Source organism: Gekko japonicus, unplaced genomic scaffold (assembly GCF_001447785.1).
Source record: "Gekko japonicus isolate JY-2015 unplaced genomic scaffold, Gekko_japonicus_V1.1 scaffold1, whole genome shotgun sequence".
In the NCBI taxonomy this organism is placed as follows: Eukaryota; Metazoa; Chordata; class Lepidosauria; order Squamata; family Gekkonidae; genus Gekko; species Gekko japonicus.
Genome location: NW_015164181.1, coordinates 4,590,890 through 4,610,662, shown reverse-complemented (window position 1 = coordinate 4,610,662; position 19,773 = coordinate 4,590,890).

Below are 19,773 nucleotides of genomic sequence, written 5' to 3'. Positions count from 1 at the left end.
GCGAGTATCGCGGGTCCCCCTCTTGTATTACCTCTGAAGACAGAGGTAACCATTGTGGCTGTCATGGATTTAAGCAGGGCTATTTTGGGGCAGGAACACACAGGAACGGAGTTCCGGCTGGCTCCCAAGTTGGCCACGCCCAGCAGGAACTCATTAGCATAACAGGCCACACCCAACAGCAGGAACTCATTAGGATTGGCTACATTAGGGGTGTGTGGCCTAACATGCAAAGGGGTTTCTGCTACAAAAAAAGCCCTGGTTTTGACAACAAACAAGGTAAACAGAATAAGAAGCAAAAGGTGGGTGTGGCTGGATGACCACACTTCTGGTAACATGGGGGTGTAGCCTAATATGTTAATGTGGTGTGCTGTCAGGAGTGTGGCCTAATATGCTAATGAGTTTCTGGTGTTGGGTGTGGCCTGTTATGCTAATGAGTTCCTGCTGGGCTTTTTCTACAAAAAAAGCCCTGGATTTAAGGTACTGACTATCACATACAAAACTCTTCATGACCTTGGTCCCTCGTATCTATGGGACTGTCCCACCCCCCTATCCTTTACCATGACAGCCTTGCTTATCTGAGCGGGGCCTTCTCAAGGTGGCGCCCTGCAAACGGGCAAAAGTAACAACTGCTTGTACACGTGCTTTCTCTGTTGCAGCCTCCCACCTTATGGGATGTATTTATTTATTTTATTTCAGTTTATATTCTGCCATCCCCACAAGTGGGCTCAGGGCAAATCACAAAGCAAAATCTAAAACATCTAAAAATATCAGTGCACATCAAATATAATTTACAGAACAATTAAAATAATTTTAAACAGCATAGATTAAAAACAGGTCACACTGTTCACATGCATAGATTTCAAGCTGGTGCCATTTGGTCTCTAGAATCTTCTCAGTCTGGGCCTTGTAGAAGATGGTAACCTTCAGCTGGGGTGGGGGGAAGTGACGTTTTTATGGGATGCCCACCGCCTCAGCCATTGGCTTGCCTGGTGAGGTCAGGAAGGCTCTTACCCTCCTGGTCATTTGCTTGAATTTTATATGTATGTTATGTACATATGTACCATCAAGTTAGGAGCTGCGGTGGCTCAAGATGCTGAACTGCAGGCTGTGGAAGGTAGGTAGTTCAGCAGTTCGAGACCCGGGTTGCCGCATGACGGAGTGAGCTCCCGTCTCTAGTTCCAGCTCCTGCCAACCTAGCAGTTCGAAAGCAAGAAATTGAAAGTAGATAAATAGGTACCGCTTTGGTGGGAAGGTAACAGCGTTCCATGCGCCTTGGTGTTTAGTCATGCTGGCCACATGACCACGGAAATGTCTTCAGACAGCGCTGGCTCTTCGGCTTTGAAACGGAGATGAGCACCGCAACCCTAGAGTCGGATTCGACCGGCTTTCGAGCAAGGGAACCTTTACCGTTACTTACCATCAAGTTGCAAATGGTTTATGGCCAGAGGTCATTTCGGGGGGGATCGCGGGGGATCGCAGTTCCCCCGGGTGAGGTACGGGGGGCGGGCCCCACCCCCCGCTTCCGGCCGCCCCGCTTCCGGCCCTCATTCAGCCAGGAGGAGGCAGGAGAAGAGGGAGGGTAAGTTGCTTCCTCCCTGCCTCTCCCCACCCCTGCCTGCCTGGGGCCAGGGAGGGCCTTCGCGGGGCTTCCTTGCACTCCCGCCGGCCTTGCAGGTCCACCGCCGGACCCCCTTCCGAGATCTTAAATTTAAATATTAAAAAAATCAAGCGAAGTATCATAGGTTAACAATAGCAGGGGTGTCTCTCCTGAGTGGAATTCACAGTTCCCTAGAGATTCTCTGTGACCTGTGAATGGCCTTGCAGGGAGAATAAAAGGCGACACCTCCTAGAATTCCCTGTGGGTGCCGATAAAGTTTTCTGCTATCTCGGGATCATCTCTGAAGCTTTTCTATGCCAGTGAGAGCAAGAAGGTACCCCTCCGTTACGCCTGGATCCAGCTCCAGCTGAGACTCCCCCTCCGTCTGCCTTCTAACAGCTATTGATGTGGCCATCAGAGGAATGGCCGAGAGCGGCCAAGCGCTCCTCCATCGTGGCTGTATGCCGGTCACGTTGAGAACCCCTCTCCTTTCAGGTTCCACTTTCTGTTCATGGCAATATCATTGTAGGGTGCATAAGAGGCTCACCCCTGAAACCCTTGCCCTGTTGCAGAGAATGCCGGGAAGTCACTCTGAAAAATCCCTGCACTGCAAACCCAGAGGCTCTTAAGATCCAGAGGTCATTTCGGGGGGGATCACGGGGGATCGCAGTTCCCCCAGGTGAGGTATGGGGGGCGGGGCACATGACGAAGCTCGCCCCCTGCTTTCGGCTGCCCTGCTTCCGGCCCTCATTCAGCCAGGGGGAGGCAGGAGAAGAGGGAGGGTAAGTTGCTTCCTCCCTGCCTCTCCCCACCCCTGCCTGCCTGGGGCCAGGGAGGGCCTTCGCGGGGCTTCCTTGCACTCCCGCCGGCCTTGCAGGGCGGCCGGGACCGTTGGGGGCGGGGTGTGTGGCCTTATGACACACTTCCGGTGATGTCAGGGGGTGTGGCATATGCTAATGAGTTATGCTAATGAGTCCCCCTAGCTCTTTTTCTACGAAACGACCCCTGTTAAGATCCAAGGCGTGCCAAGCTGGCAGGGCCGTCCCTCTCCCACCGTTTACGTTCTGCAGTGCAGTTGATTGTCTGATTGGAAGCCTCTTCCCTATTACCAATGTGGGGAAGGGGAGAGACGGTGATTACTCAGGAGAGGGAAACCTGTTCCACAACACTCATTGCTATCATTTGGTATCAGTGTCCTTGGATATGATCCTTGGCAGAGTAACCCAAATCTGGGTCTACCTGTGACCAAGTTAGGGGATGCCACCTGGACCAGCCATGTATTGTGGCCCACCAGGTTCTTGGGAACTTCCCTGTTCTTGGAAGTCCCAGGGCGGGCAACAGAAATGGGTGGTTTATTGAATGGCTCATGAGCAGGGCTGCCAAGTCCCCCCGGGGGGTGGATTTCCCCCCGCTTTGGAGGCCCGATTTCCACCACCGCGGAATCGGGCCCCGGGGGAAACCCCACCCCAGCGTGCACGTCAGTCGGATGTGACGTGATGATGCCGGGCATGCTGGGGGCGGGGCCACAGCCATCTGAGGGTCCAGGAGCCCCCCGCCGCCGAGACAAACGGACTTGGCAACCCTAGTCATGAGCTGCATCCAGTTTGCTGCTCTAGAGCAGGGGTCTCCCAGTGTGTTGCCCGTAGGTGCCATGGTGCCCACCAATACCTTTCCCGGTGCCGACCAAGTGTTTTTAGAAAGTGGGTGGAGCCATGTGAGGCTTTCCCCAGCAAGGGTCCTGACTGGCTATTTGAGGTTTGATTGGCCGTGCAGATTTTTTAAAAGATGTTGCTTTGGCAGCAGCTGCCACCACAGCACAAAGAAAAGATCTTCACTGTGTGACTGAAGCTGTGGCAGCCATCTTCTGGCTAGCTCCACCTCCTTCAGCAGCTGTTTTGTGGCAGCCATTTTGTGTCTGCAGTGCACCTACAGCACTGCGTCACAAGTCCAGAGGTGTCTTGCAGGCTCAGAAAGGTTGGGGATCTCTACCCTAGAGCATACCCTCCAACATTACACAGTGGAAATCAGTACACTTAAAATTTCCTTTATTTGCACCAAGAACCATCTCCTACCCCCATGCCATACAACTGCTATGCCCAATTATTACCCCCACTATACCCCAAATTGCATTACTCTGCAGTAGCCTGTCGTATAAATATGCTGCCCTACTTCATGTTTCAAAATGAGAGACGTGACTTGGGAAATTCCTAGGGGGTCACTGTGATGCCGTAATGTCGCTTCTGGGAAGTGATGTAGTGGTGACCTGTGCCACTATGTCAGCATGACCTGCCCCAAAATGTTCCTGAGGGTTGTTGGTGAACAGAGAGCAACTCTACATATATGTTTCAACCTTTTTGGTTACATTTCTCATGCAGGTTACATTTCCCCCCTGTTTTGGTTGTACTAACTCTACATATATTACACATGTAAGTGATGTATGGAGCTGCGGTGGCTCAAGTGGCTAAGATGCTGAACTGCAGGCTGTGGAAGGTCGGTAGTTCAGCAGTTCGAGACCTGAGTGTGCCGCATGACGGAGTGAGCTCCCGTCTCTAGTTCCAGCTCCTGCCAACCTAGCAGTTCGAAAGCAAGAAATTGCAAGTAGATAAATAGGTACCACTTTGGTGGGAAGGTAACAGCGTTCCGTGCGCCTTAGTGTTTAGTCATGCCGGCCACATGACCACAGAAACGTCTTCGGACAGCGCTGGCTCTTTGGCTTTGAAATGGAGATGAGCACCACAACCCTAGAGTCGGACTCGACTGGCTTTCGAGCAAGGGAACCTTTACCGTTACGTAAGTGATGTATAAATACTGCACAAACTGTGTACAAAACCCACACAGCATTCATACGCATGACAAACAAACCAAACTGAGACCCATATCGAAAAGCAAAGAGCGCACAGTGTTGACAAAACTGTGAATGAGTATAAAAAGTAACCAAACAGGGGACAGTTGTGCCTTCTCTAGGCTCTGCCCTGAGGAGTTTACAGTCTCTATCTGTCCCAGGGCTTAGCCCTAACATTGAAATAGGATCGCCAACTCCATCCTGGGAAACTCCTAGAGATTTCGGGGTAGAGTCTGAGAAGGGTAGTGAGAGGGGACTCCACAGGGTATAATGCCAGAGAGTCCCCCCTCCAAAGCAGTCACTTCCCCCAAGGGAACTGATCGTTGTCATCTGGAGACCAGCTATAATTCCAGGAGATTTCCAGGCCCCAATAAGAGGTTGGCAACCCTGCACTGGAAACAGGTCCGATCCCTGGCTCAGATTAAGCCCTGGCCCATTTCCCTACAGCCTCTGTGCCAGTCCAGGGTCTACATAATTCCAGCCGATGGAGCCCCCCCCCCGGGGCCCCCCGCCGAGGGATCCCCCCCCTTTCCCCCCCCCCCCCCCCACAGCCCCCTGCCGGCAAGCGGGTGCCCAGGATCCCTTCGCAAGCAGGACGCAGCCGCCGGAAGGGCTCTTCCCTCCTCCCCCAAGGCCAGCAAATGGAAAATCAATGCTGCCTCCCATTGTCTCTGCAGCTGCCATTGATTTATGGCCCTGGTAAAAGGCCTTGATCGCCCACAATTATCGGGACGTTGCCTTCCATTTGCTCGTGGCCTTTCTCCCTCCGTCAGAAGCTCCAGCTGGAGGCCTGCATGTCAGTGAATCAGAGAGGGCTGGGGGAGATTCAGGCTGGGTAAACATTGGTGTGCCGGGGCTTTCTTTTCTTTTAACATGTGGCATTTTGAGTCCTCGGGCTGCTTTTTGACCTCCACAAAGTGTCTACCTTTCTGCTGCCAACAAAACATTTCCATGGACCTCAGCTCTTTTCAGGTTGCAGAAGAAATGGACAAATCTCCCATGTTCTATCCCTGGATTGTTTCGGAACTTTGGCTTGGATCTGAAAAGGGAGGAAGGGACCCTGTGATCACCCATGCTGGGGCTCGTGGGACCTGCGTAGCAGGTGAGGTGGAGCTTCAGATACAAGGGGCCAAGGCCATTGTGTTGGGGGCTTAGGGTTGTGAAAAGTATGCATACGGAGAGTGATTTCAGCTAAGCATATCTTTATTTAGTCAGGAACAAAGACACCTTAACCGGCTCGCAGGCCGGCTTATATTCCCTCAGAGAAACCCACCACCAAACACCCCCCCACTCCCGATAGGCTATTTACAATGCCCGAGACACCTATTGGCCTTCCAGCTGGGGACCTAGCCCTTTCATTGGGCCTGGCTAGGCTCCTACTGGCCCATTGTCTTTTGGCATGAAGCTAGTGGTGTTTGTGCCTGGGCAAGTCCAGGCATGCCCGGCCCTGACAGGGCCTGATACACTACAGGTTGCCAGCTCCAGGTCAGGAAATTCCTGGAGAGTTTGGGTGTGGAACCTGGGGAGGGGAAGGTTTGGGGAGGGGAGGGACCGCTGGAGGGGATGATGCCATACAGTTGACCCTACAAATACAGCCATTTTCTCCAGGGGAACTGATCTCTGTAGTCTGAAGATCCTTGTAATCCAGGAGATCTCCAGTTCCTACCTGGAGGTTGGCCACTGTTATGTCCGCTGACCGCCACTAGGCGCCAGCGGTATGTGACCAGAGCTTGGCTCCAAAAGAACAATGGGGACTAGGATCCTGGGACTCCTAGTCAGCACCTATAGGAACTGTGGCAGGAAGTTCAAGCCCGCCAATGGGACCTGTGGGTGGCAACTGGGGACTGTATATAGTTGGTCGTTCGACCGTTTGTTTATCTCTGTGTTGTGTGCCAGTAAAGTATGAGCTGCTAATCGCCCAGCGTCTGTCTTCGCTACGCATCGAACGCAGTACACAACAGCCACCCTAGTTGAAGTTTCTCCGACCCAGCTTTTATGATCCTCAGCTAGTCAGGGTTTGATTCCCCACTCCTCCTCCACGTGAAGCCCGTTGGGTGACCTTGGGCCAGTCACAGTTCCCTCAGAACTCTCTCAGCCTCACCTACCTCACAAAGTGCCTGTTGTGGAGAGAGAAAGGGAAGGAGATTGTAAGCCACTTTGAGACTTAGAGAAAAGTGGGGTATAAAAACCTCTTCTTTTCCTTCTCCTCCTCCTCCACATGAAGCCTACTGGGTGACCTTGGGCCAGTCACAGTTCCCTCAGAACTCTCTTAGCCCCACCTACTTCACAAGGTGCCTAGGGAAGGGGATTGTTACAAGCTGCTTTGAGACTCCTTAGGATCAAGAAAAGCAGGGTATAAAAACCAGTTCTTCTTCTTCAGCTGCAATCCATCCCGTTTTGTCTTCATTCACAACCATCATCGATGGCAAACCACCTCTGTTCATCTCTTGCCTTGAAAGCCCCATGAGGAGGTCACTTTGTGCCATTTTATACACCATGCAGTATCGATCATTGTATCAATCCCCCCCTTTTTTGTGAAACAGAACTTCACTAGTAGAATAGGATTGCACTAAAGTGGCACTGGGTTGATTAGCCCCCCCCCCCATTGTAATGAATGGAGAAATAACTCACCTCCAAAGTATCGGGGTCAAATTAGGGTTGCCAGGTCTGACTCAGTAAATATCTGGTGACTTTGGGGGTGGAGCCAGGAGACTTTGGGGGTGGAGCCAGGAGCAAGGGTGTGACATTACTTTTGTGATGTCACTAGGGTTGCCAGGTGAGGATGACAAGCCAGAAGGGAGTTCTTGCCATCACATTTAAAGGGACCGTGTTGCTTTCAAATGCTTTCCCTCCATTGGAAATAATGGAGAATGTGGGCACCTTCTTTTGGGGCCCATAGAATTGGACCCCCTGGTCCAATCTTTTTGAAACCTGGGTTGTTTTTTCCAGGAGAGGCACCACCAGATATGCTGAAAATTTGATTACCTCAACAATCAGCCCCCCCCCAGAGCCCCAGATACCCATGAAATGATTCTCCATTATACCCTATGGGGACCAGTCTCCATAGGCTATAATGGAGCACCCAGCAGCCACCCCCTGACTTTTTGACAACCCTGAAGCAGTGAGAGAGGCTTCAAACCAGGGTTACTAGCTATGGGTGGGCTGGAGTTTTGTGGGGTGAAGCCTGGAGATGGCACTGTTTGAGGATGGGAAGGGACCTCAACAGGGGACAGTGCCATACCGGCCACTCTCCAAAGCAGCCATTTTCTCCAGGGGAACTGATCTTTGTTGTCTGGAGATCAATTGTAATAGCAGAAGATCTCCAGGCTCCACTTGGAGGTTGGTAACCTTATGTCAAGCTGATGTCAGTGACACAACAACAGAATAACCATTCTGTATTTTTTGTAGCAGTTCGAAAGCAAGAAATTGCAAGTAGATAAATAGGTACCACTTCAGTGGGAAGGTAACAGCGTTCCATGCGCCTTGGTGTTTAGTCATGCCGGCCACGTGACCATGGAAACGTCTTCAGACAGCGCTGGCTCTTCGGCTTTGAAACGGAGATGAGCACCGCAGCCCTAGAGTCGGATTCGACTGGCTTTCGAGCAAGGGAACCTTTACCTTTACCTTTTTATTTTTTTCACAGCTCAGGGTCTTTTCTTAAGGAAAACGTGCATGAGTAAGGGGGTAAAGGGATCACAACAAAATGTTAGGAATTCATCCTGGGGTTGTTTCAGGCCCCAGATACGATCCCTGTATAATGTGATGTGGAAGACATCATTGCAAATGTAGAAGCTGCCATTCGTCATCTACCTGAAGAGGAAGCTGAAGAGATAAGAGGGGAGACGGCAAGGATTCTACGAAAAGCAGAGCTTCCTACAGGCAATATAACACGTAAGGAGAGGAACGCCATCAAGATCCTCAACGCACATCCAGACATCATCATTCTACCAGCTGACAAAAGCAATGCCACAGTGATCATGAAAACGGAAGAATACAAAAATAAGATTAGAGAGCTTCTGGACCCCGTCACATACAAAAAACTAAAATGAGATCCCACCTGCAAAATCACCAGCCAAAAAAGAAGAAGAAGGGATGGGATTTATACCCCGCCCTTCACTCGGAGTCTCAGAGCGGCTTACAAACTCCTTTCCCTTCCCTTCCCCACAACAGACACCCTGGGAGGTAGGTGGGGCTGAGAGAGCTCTGACACAAACTGCTCTTTTTCAAGGACAGCTGTGCCAGAGCTTGTGACTGACCCAAGGTCACATCAGCAGGTGCAAGTGGAGGAGTGGGGAATCAAACCCGGTTCTCCCAGATTAGAGTCCGCGCACTTAACCACTACACCAAACTGGCTCTCTAAATTCCCAAAGGAGCTCACTGATCAGGAATTCCTTACTTCATCCCGACAGACACAAAAAACTATGCAAGACAGAAGCACAGCCACCACAACTATATGGACTCCATAAAATTCATAAGGACTCAGTCCCACTCTGACCCATCATGAGTGCCATTGGTTCCCCTACATATGAATTAGCTAAATATCTGGCCAATCTTCTACAGAACCACATCGGAAAAACCACAACATACATCAAAGATTCAATAAATTTCATCAACAAAATCAGTCCTCTGAAATTCAACCTACGGGACATACTCATCAGTTTTGATGTGGCATCTCTTTTTACCAAGGTTCCGGTAAAAGAAACACTCGCACTTTTTAATCAGATTTTTTCGGAAGACATAACAGCCTAATTCCACTATTGTTTGACAACCAGTTACTTCCAATGGGATAATGAATTCTACGAACAGATGGATGGGGTTGCCATGGAAAGCCCTCTCAGCCCAGTTATAGCAAACTTCTACATGGAACATTTTGAAAAAAAAAAAATTTTGGAATCTGCACCCCACAAACCTACAGTCTGGTTCCAGTACGTAGATTATACCTTTATCATTTGGAGCCATGGAGAGGTAGAATTGATGGAGTTTTTAGACCACCTCAACAACATCCACCCAAACATACAATTCACCATGGAAAAAGAAATTGAGGGTAAAGTCCCATTTCTAGATATCATTGTCATCCACAAAGCTGAACTTCGATTATGTCACAAGGACTACAGAAAACCAACTCACATGGATCGTTATTTACACAAAAACTCCAATCACCACCCTTGGCAAAAAAGAAGCACAATCAAAGTATTAGTAGACCATGCAAGACAGATATGTGAACCACACTTTCTCAGTGATGAACTAAAACATCTAAACTATGCACTTCAAGTAAATGGCTACTCCAAGAATGAAATCAGAAGAGTGATTAAACCAAAGGAAAAACAAACTACTGAGGAAAAACAGTCTCTCACAGGAAAAGCATTTTTGCCATATATCATAGGAATCACTGATCAGATGGGAAAACTTATGAAAAAACACAACCTACAAACAGTATTCTGACCCAGCAGAAATTGACAAAAGACAGAAGAGACCTCCTCAGTTCTGCAGGAGTATACGGCATACTCTGTAGTTGTGGACAGGTTTACATTGGGACCATGCAGCGTAGCATCTAGACAAGAATAAAAGAACATGAATGACACTGCAGACTTTGCCAACCTGAAAAATCAGCAGTGGCTGAACATAGCCTAACTCAGACAGGACACAGTATCTTATTCTAAGACACAAATGCTGGACAACACATCCAATTACCATGTCAGATTACACAGAAAAGCCGTTGACATTCATAAACATAAACACAATTTCAACAGGAAAGAAGAGAGTTTAAAAATAAATAGGGCGTGGTTTCCAGTCCTGAAAAACACAAAATGCTCTACATCTCACAACAGCACTACAGATAAGATTCGAATTTCAACAGCCAATCCATATGCAAAAGAACCTCCTCAGGAAAGCTCCTCCATTAGCATGTCATAGCCCAGGAAACTCCTACAAGATAATGACTTGGCCCTACCCCACCTTCCTGAGTAGATATAAATTACCTGCCTACCATTTTTCTTCTCACCTTGACACAGAGTACTCCATCTTTCTGTGTTATACCTTTGAGGATGCCAGTCACAGCTGCTGGTGAAATATCAGGTACTACAATGCCAAGTCCATGGCCATACAGCCCAGAAAATCTACAACAACTAATGAACTCTGGCTGTGAAAGCCTTTGACAACATAATCCCTGTATAGTTGTAATCCTGTGCTATAAATAGTAATTTTTGCATCAAGCATAGGCAATGTGTTAAAAAACATTTTTTTTAATTTGGGGGGAAAAACATAATCTGGCAGAGTATCTGACCTGAATATCGGCATAGGAAAGTGAATTTTACAGGCATAGGTAAAGGTAAAGGTTCCCTTGCTCGAAAGCCAGTCGAATCTGACTCTAGGGTTGCGGTGCTCATCTCCGTTTCAAAGCCGAAGAGCCAGCACTGTCTGAAGACGTTTCCGTGGTCATGTGGCCGGCATGACTCAACACCAAGGCGCACGGAACGCTGTTACCTTCCCACCAAAGTGGTACCTATTTATCTACTTGCAATTTCTTGCTTTCGAACTGCTAGGTTGGCAGGAGCTGGAACTAGAGATGGGAGCTCACTCCGTCATGCAGCAACCCGGGTCTCGAACTGCTGAACTACTGACCCTCCACAGCCTGCAGTTCAGCGTCTTAACCACTTGAGCCACCGCAGCTCCCATTTACAGGCGTAGGAGGGTTAAATTTGTTCTCGGGGGTATTGTTTTTTTAAAAAATGTTACAAAAAACTCATCCCCATACTTTGTTCCTTCTAATTGTACCTTTGGTTTTTTTCCAGACCACAGGATAATTTAGTACTTGCTTCCTGGTTGTACGTTAACCGCTTGTGCATACACAACAGAACTGCCTCCTTCTCAGTTCTATTAAATATGCATATATTTGTTTGGGAAAATTAATGCATTGGAAGCAGATCGCCTAGCTTGGAAGTTGTGCCACAATCCACGTTAATGTTATGCTGAATGTTTCCCCTGCTTCATCTCACGAGGCAAATGCAGCATTTTTGTGTGTGGCCAAAACGACTTCCAAAGCTTGACTCCCCGTCCCTCCAAGGCTGAGAACATTCACCTAATTGCTAGGGTTGCCAGCTCCAGGTCGGGAAATACCAACCTCAAATTTTGGGGGGTGGAGCCTGAGGAGGGCAGGGTTTGGAGCAGAATGCCATGAAGTCCAACTTCCAAAGCAACCATTTTCTCCAGGTGACCTGATCTCTGTTACCTGGGGATTAGTTGTAATAGTGGGAGATCTCCAGCCACGACCTGGAGGTTGGCAGCCCTACTTATCTATTTCCCCAATCAGCAACTGTTTTGGTGCCGTTTTTCAAACTGGATCTTCTCCTTTAAATTACGAGCCTGCCAGCATCTACCACCAAAGGCTGGGAGCTCCATTTCCGGAGAAGGTGGGATGTTTATGGGCATTCTGTGTCATCGCATCAACTCCAGCAGTCAGTTCTGGCATCACCAATCAGTACATTGCCAGAAGCACAATACAGTACTCGTTTTAAATGAAAGGCAAGATCCTCCAGACGCGACACCCTGTGCATCCTCCCCCCCCCAATGTCAGAGCTTTTGAAATGCTGTCTCAACACAACAACTCAGGGGGCCATGCCACGTGGTGGTGATCCTTGAAAATGTGATGTGCCACATGGGAGGGGGAGCCTTTTAGGCAAATGTGGAAGTGCCTCTGAAGGCTGTAAATTACTGGTTGGGTTTGGGTTGCTCTGCTGATGAGCAAATGAGCAGAATCGTTAATTCTTCGGGAGTAAATAATTAATAACGGGAGCTGCATTTGCGATGCACTCCCAGGAAAGGATTTTAATCTTTAAAAAGAATAATGCATGCCGTTCCCATTCCCTCGGATGGAATCCAGGCTGGGTAGTCTAGAAGGGACATGCAAAAAGGTGCAATGAGGCGAAGCCAGAGGCCAAACCTCTCATTTCTATTGTCCCCGCCACCCCACCCCCATCTGATGAGCAGGGCTTTCAACGGCGTCCTCCATGGGGACAGTTTAAACCATTTAGGTGAGAAAATAGATGATGGAAGACGGACTTGGTGAAGGCTTATAAAATTCTGCATGGTATGAAAAAGAAGACGGGGGAAAAATTCTATTTCTTTCTCGTAGCCCTGAGGTCACTTAACAAAATTGATAGGCAGTTACCTGGTTCAATTCAAGGTCCTGGGTATTACCTACAGATCCCTTTATGGCCTTTTTTTGGCCATTCACTTGCAACTGACTTATGATAACCCTGCAGGGTTTTCAAAGCCAGAGAAGTTCAGAGGTGGTTTGCCATTGCCTGCCTCTGCTCAGCGACCCTAGACTTCCTTGGTGATCTCTAGAGTTGCCATCTCCGGGTTGAGAAATTCCTGGAGTTTGGGGAAGGGAGGGGTCTCAACAAGGTATAATGCATACAGTCCACCCTCCAAAGCAGCCTTTTTCTCATGGGAAACTGATCTATGTAGCCTGGAGAGCAAGTGTAATTCTGGGAGATCTCCAGGCCCCACCTGGAGGCTGGCAACCTTAGTGGTCTCCCTTCCAAGTACTAACTAGGCTGACCCTGCTTAGCTTCTGAGCTTCATAGGTTAGGACACACGTGTCTGCAGGACCACCGCTCTAAACATTTATTTATTTGTCTTATTTGTTTCACAGAATCATAGAGTTGGAAGGGGCCATACAGACCATCTAGTCCAACCCCCTGCCCAATTTGTTTTGTCTCAGTTGCCATCTTGTTCTGGTTGTTTTAAATTTGGTTTTAGTCAGGGCTATTTTTGGGCAGGAACGCACAGGAACGGAGTTCCGGCTGGCTTCTGAGTTGGCCACGCCCACTACAGCCAAAACCTCTGTGTTCATGGCTACAAAGGGAAGGCCTGGAGAGCGGACCCCCCCCCCCCCCCCAGCGATTCTGGGAGGCGGGCCAGAGGGGCCCTGGAAGGATCGGGGAGGCATTTAAATGACTCCCTGTGTCTTCCCCGGCCTATCCAAAGGCCAGCTTGCCTGAGCTCCCCGCAGCTGTGGGGTGCCCGGGCAAGCCAAGGGAAGGCATGGGGTGTGGCCTAATATGCTAATGCGTTTCTGCTGTTGGGTGTGGCCTAGTATGCTAATGAGTTCCTGCTGGGCTTTTTTGTAGTTTTAGTTATGTTTGTCAATTATGTGAGTCAATCAGGCCAGAATTTTGTAGCCAACTTATGCTCTTCCAAGCTGTACCCATTGTTTTAATTGTTATCATGTTTTATTGTGTTTCAGTGTTTAATGTTTTAAACTGAAATTGTATTTATTTCAATGATGTTACCCGCCCTGAATCCGCCCGCAGGATGGGTGGGATATATATGCAAATAAATAAATAAATAAATAAATAAATAAATAAATAAATGTTTATTCCTGTTTGATTGCAGCGTTATATGTTGTGAGCCACACCCTGAGCCCATTTGTGGGATAGGGCAGGATATAAGCTTAAATAAATAAATATTTACATTATGTATAGTCTGCCTGTCTCACTTGGACTCAAGACGGATTACAACAGAGTGAGTCAATACAATCGACAGGATGGGACATTTAATGAAAAATGCCATAGGAATTAGGGTTGTAGAACCAACCAGGTCTACGTGAGCCAGTTTAGTGTAGTGGTTAAGAGCACAGACTCTAATCTGGGAGAACTGGGTTTGATCCCCCACTCCTCCACATGCAGCTGCTGGTGTGACCTTGGATCAGTCAGAAGTTCTTTCAGAGCTGTTCTCTCAAGGACAGTTCTCGGAAGAGTTCTCTCAGCCCCACCTACCTCACAGAGTGTCTGTTGTGGGGAGGGGAAGGGAAAGGAGTTTGTAAGCCACTCTGAGACTCCAAGTGAAGGGCGGGGTATAAATCCCATCTCGTCTTCTTCTTCTAAAAACAGAACTGAAGCAAAGCATAAGTATTAACATGACACACTGAATGATGCAAAAATTACATGGTAGGATCCTGGTTTTCGCAAGCTATACATAGTAGAGTAGACTGCCGTCCCTAACAATTTATCCAAATAACTTTGGGAAACGTTCAGTACAGTGCAGCTCTATTGCTCTGCTCTGCTGCGGCTTCACTCATCTGAATCAAGTCTTCTGAAGGGGCCGCCCTGCCAATGGGGAAGGTCAGCCACTGCCCATACTCAGGTGCTCTCTGGTGAGGCTTCCACCTGAAGGAATGGTCTTGCCGAGAGGTCAGCTGTGGCCCTGCCATGTTGTGTTTCTACAGAATGTGTCAAATGTAATTGTTTGGGGGACATTTTTTATACAGGCAATTGGGTCGTAGCTTTAATGTCTGTGACAATTTTCAACCGTTTTCATTGCCTTGTTTATCATATGTATCGTATGGTTTTCATTGCACTGTTCTTCACTTTTATAATCCTCTTTCATGGTATTGTTTGTTCTACGCATTCCACTGTTTTTAATGGAGTTGTTCGTTTTATTATACCATCGTTTCGGCATTGTCCTCTCATTTCAGAAGAAGAAGAAGAAAAAGGAGGAGGAGGAGATTGGATTTATACCCCGCCCTTCACTACCCAAAGGAGTCTCAGAGCGGCTTACAAACTCCTTTCCCTCCCCCTCCCCACAACAAACCCCCTGTGAGGTAGGTGGGGCTGAGAGAGCTCTTTCGAGAACTGCTCTTTCGAGCTCTGACAGAACTATGGCTTGCCCAAGGTCATCCAGCAGCTGCATGTGGGGGCGTGGGGAATCAAACCCGGTTCTCCCAGATTAGAGTCCGCGCACTTAACCACGACACCAAACTGGCTCTCAAGCCAGTTTCACCACGCTTTTTGTATGCGTTATACTGTTTTTATGAAGTCTCGACAAGAAAGGCGGACTATAAATGAAGGAAGTAACTAATAGAGTCAGGACAGACCAAAGGAGGTACCGTCTTCATGCAATTCACTGTTTTGGAATTCACTGCCTGGGGGTGATGGTCGCTGGCTTACATCATATTGACAGGCAACGAGGGGAAAAAATCATAGATCAATCAACGTCTGATCACCGAATGGAGCCTCCGTGTGAGAGGCAGCATATCCAGTGGCGTGCCTAGCCTATTTGGCACCCAGGGTGGATAATTTTTTAACAACCCTCTATTTATTTATTTTGCCGTCAAGTGACTCTGTAGGGTTTTTAAGGGAAGAGACCTTCGGAGTTGGTTTGCCATTAGGGTTGCCAGGTCTGGGTTGGAAAATACCTGGAGACTCTGGGGGTGGATCCGGGAGAGGGCCAGGTTTGGGGAGAGGAGTGGCCACAGCAGGGTACAATGCCACAGAGTCCACCCATCAAAGCAGCCATTTTCTCCAGGGGAACTGAACTCTGTCAGCTGGAGATCAGTTGTAAAAGCGGCAGATCCCCAGGCCCCACCTGGAGGCTGGCAGCCCTATTTGCCATTGCCTGCCTCTGCGTTGGGCCTACTTAGCATCTGAGATCTGACGAGATCAGGCTAGGCTGGGGCAATCCAGGTCAGGGCCCCTCCTCTACGAATTATTTTCAGTAATAATAATGACATAAAATGAGTAATAATAATGGCCAGAAAATAGATTCAGGTGGTCTGAAGCAGCCATGTTGGTTCGAAGAAACAAAAAAATAAAACAAAAAGTGCAGGAAGGAAAATATGAAAATATAGGTATTATTAAGCTCTTGTAGAAATTAATCAAACAATATCGAAAATGGAGTAATTCCACAATGAACACGTGGGTGCATAATGTCCAAAACATTCAATGAAAATCCACATTGCATATGCAAGACATACACAAAGTATGGCTTGACAAATACTTGATAAGGAGGATTACATAAGAAAATTCCAATGAATGATCAGATGCAAACAGTTCCAAAAGAAGACTCTTCTAAATGAGGCTGCTAGCTACGGTCTTATCTCGTCTCACTGTAAAGCTTTATCAAAGTAGAACTGATGCTGTTCTTTGCTGTATCAACAAACAGGAGTGCTTGATATGGAAATACCCAAACAATTCAGAAACCAATGCTTGTTCTTTGCTGTATATTAAAAGGATAAGATGTAAAAAAAAATACGAAAGACTCTAGAAATGTTTTACATGCCGTCCAAAAACAGTTTGCAAAACATACCTGTATCAACCAACAGGACTGCTTGATATTTGTTGTTCAGTCGCACAGTCGAGTCCGACTCTTCGCGACCCCATGGACCAGATCCCGCCACGCCTTCTTGTCTTCCGCCATCCTCTGAAGTTTGCTCAACTTCACGTTTGTTGCATCGATGACACTGTCTAACCATCTCATCCTTTGCCGTCCCCGTCTTCTTTGACCTTCAATCTTTCCCAGCATCAGGGTCTTCTCCAGTGAGTGCTCCCTTCTCATTGGGTGGCCAAAGTATTTGAGCTTCAGTTTCATTATCTGGCCTTCCAGGGAACAGTCAAGGTTGATTTCTTTTAGGATTGACTGATTTGATCTTCTTGCAGTCCAAGGGACTCTCAAGAGTCTTCTCCAGCACCATAGTTCAAAAGAATCTATTCTTCGGCGCTAGGCCTTCCTTATAGTCCAACTCTCGCGGCCATACATGACTACTGGGAATACCATTGCTTTGACCATGCGGACTTTTGTTGGCAGTAATTTTTGTTGGCAGTTGTTGGGTAATTATTATTACCCAAATAATTTAAAACTTCACAAATAGTTCAGTGCTTTATAAATGGCATAGCTCGATGTTTTATAAACCTTACTAACCATGCTTCAATGGCCAGAAAAGAAATGCAGAAAGTGAAAATTTTCTTTTATTTCACTTCAGGGTGTCATGGTTAAAGGGTTGGACTAGGATCTGGGAAATCCAGGTTCGAATCCCCACTCGTGCCATGGAAGCTCGCTGGGTGACCTCAGCCTAGCCCTGGCTTGGAGCACCCCAGGAAACCTGATCTCATCAAATCTCAGAAGTTAAGCAGGGCCGACGTGGAGACAGGCAATGGCAAACCACCTCCGAACATCGCTTGCCTTGGAAACTCTGCAGGGTCGCCATAATTCAGCTGTGACTTGATGGCAAAAAATTAAAAATAAAAATCAATCGCACCTCTCATGTTCTGAGCTGACATTTGGGAGGGCTTCTGTTCTCCATTTTGGAGCCTAAGAGCTGACCATCCCAAACATCTACAAGACATTTTTGAGAGCTAGGAGTCTGTCTTTGTACTAACTTTTACTAACTAACACAAAATAGTGATCTCAAGCTTCATCAGACTGGATTTTAGGAAACACGCCACTCCCCAGAGAAGGTGTCCTCATCCTCCACTGTTTCCGAAAGAAAAGAGAATCTCTGCAGTAGAAACTGAAGGGGAGACATTTTTGCAAGCCCAACCAGAATCAGTGCAATGTGCAGTGCCCAGCAAACCCAGTAACATTGTGCCAGCTGGTGTCAGGCTCAGAATCACAGTTCAAGCAAAGGGCATGGGGTTTGGAAGCCCAGCAGAACCAGTGCAATGTACAGTGCCCAGCAAACCTAGTGCCTTCTGTTCATAATATTAACCAGAGGTTCTTTCGGGGGGGAACGCGGGGGAACGCAGTTCCCCCGGGTGAGGTGCAGGGGGGCGGGGTACATGACGAATCCCCCGCCCCCTGCTTCCGGCCGCCCCGCTTCCAGCCCTCATTCAGCCAGGAGGAGGCAGGAGAAGAGGGAGGGTAAGTTGCTTCCTCCCCACCTCTCCCCACCCCTGCCTGCCTGGGGCCAGGAAGGGCCTTGGCGGGGCTTCCTCGCTCTCCCGCTGGCCTTGCAGGTCCACCGCCGGGCCCCTGATGTCAGGGTGTGTGGCATATGCTAATGAGTTATGCTAATGAGTTCCCCTAGCTCTTTTTCTATGAAATGACCCCTGATATTAACAAAGGTTTGCAACTATACTACTCTTAAATACATTATGTCACGAAGCAGGATAGGGATGAGAAGATCTTGAGACCAAGAAGTGAAAATAAAGGGGTGGAAGGAAATGGAAAAATTATGTGAAGGGAGGCAGAAACGAATGAGAAACGTGTGGAATGGAGGGAGAGAAATTAAGCTGCAGTCACACACACTAAATAATCCACTTTCAATCCACTTTCAATGCACCTTCCAATTGGATTTTGCCAGTTCACACAGTAGAATCCAGTTGAAAAGGGCACTGAAAGTGAATTGAAAGTGGATTATTTCATGTGTGTGACCGCAACCTAAGAGGGAAATGTTGTTTTATCTGGCTGAGCTGAGTGCAAAGAAAGGAAGAGAGAAAGGCTAGACTATAGGAGAAAATGACCTGCAGTCTGGCAATTACTGTAGCAGCTATCAGCGTGCTGGCTTTGTTGTACAATCTGTTAAGCAACTGTGCTTCAGTCTTGGAGGAAGGGAAGTCGCCTAGATCCTAGAGTGCTTTCTGCTATGCTCAGACTTCCTCTGCAGCCAGAACTACATTTTAAAAATAACAGGAAAGACATTTTTCTGGACACAGCATGATGCTGGCTTCAAGGGCCCTCCTCCAATGGCCTTCTTCAAGCTGCACCATGGCAGAACACCCCCCACCCAGCCAGCCCTTGGTATGCCACTGAGCATATATCTGAATAATGCATGCTGAGCATACACAAGAGTTGTCTCTGTTATCCTATAAACATCCATTAAAATATATGACTGATGGTAAAAACAGAACACAGGACTAGTTGAACAGATTGTCCTGGTTTCCTTGTTTGCTGTAGTGGTTAGGAGCGTGGACTGTAGTCTGGGTGAATTGGATTTGATTCCTTACTCCTTCACATGCAGCTGTTGGTGTGACCTTGGGTCAGTTACAAGTTCTTTCAGAGGTATTCTCTCAAGGACAGTTCCCAGGAGAACCCTCTCAGCCTCGCCTACCTGTCAGGGTGTCTGTTGTGGGGAGGGGAAGGGAAAGGGATTGTAAGCTCCTCTGAGACTCCTTCAGGTAGTGAAGGTCAGGGTATAAATCCAATCTCTTCTCTTCTTCTTCTTGTGTTAAGAGTCCGCAATTTCTCTTTGTGTTTTGTTTCCATTCTTTCTTAATTTTAATGGAACTTGGGGAATTTCTAATAACAATTCCAGAAGGAACACATGCAGGTTTCTTTTCAGTCTACGTTACTGATGCAGTCTTCATAACTGCACTGAAGTCTTTTTTTTTGCAGAGTCTTATTGATGCACATAAAAGAAAGCAACAAAAAAGCAATCTTGATTGCTTTTTTATAAAGAGTTTTATAGAGGACCATAAGTAAAACAACATACCATAAGAATATTGATACAATCACATGTATGATCAGGCCAGCCTTTTTTGTATGTGTGGTGTTTTATCAAAGTTCATGTACTCTGCATTAGCTCTCCAGTTTCTCAGTCCTGCTGTTTCATTCT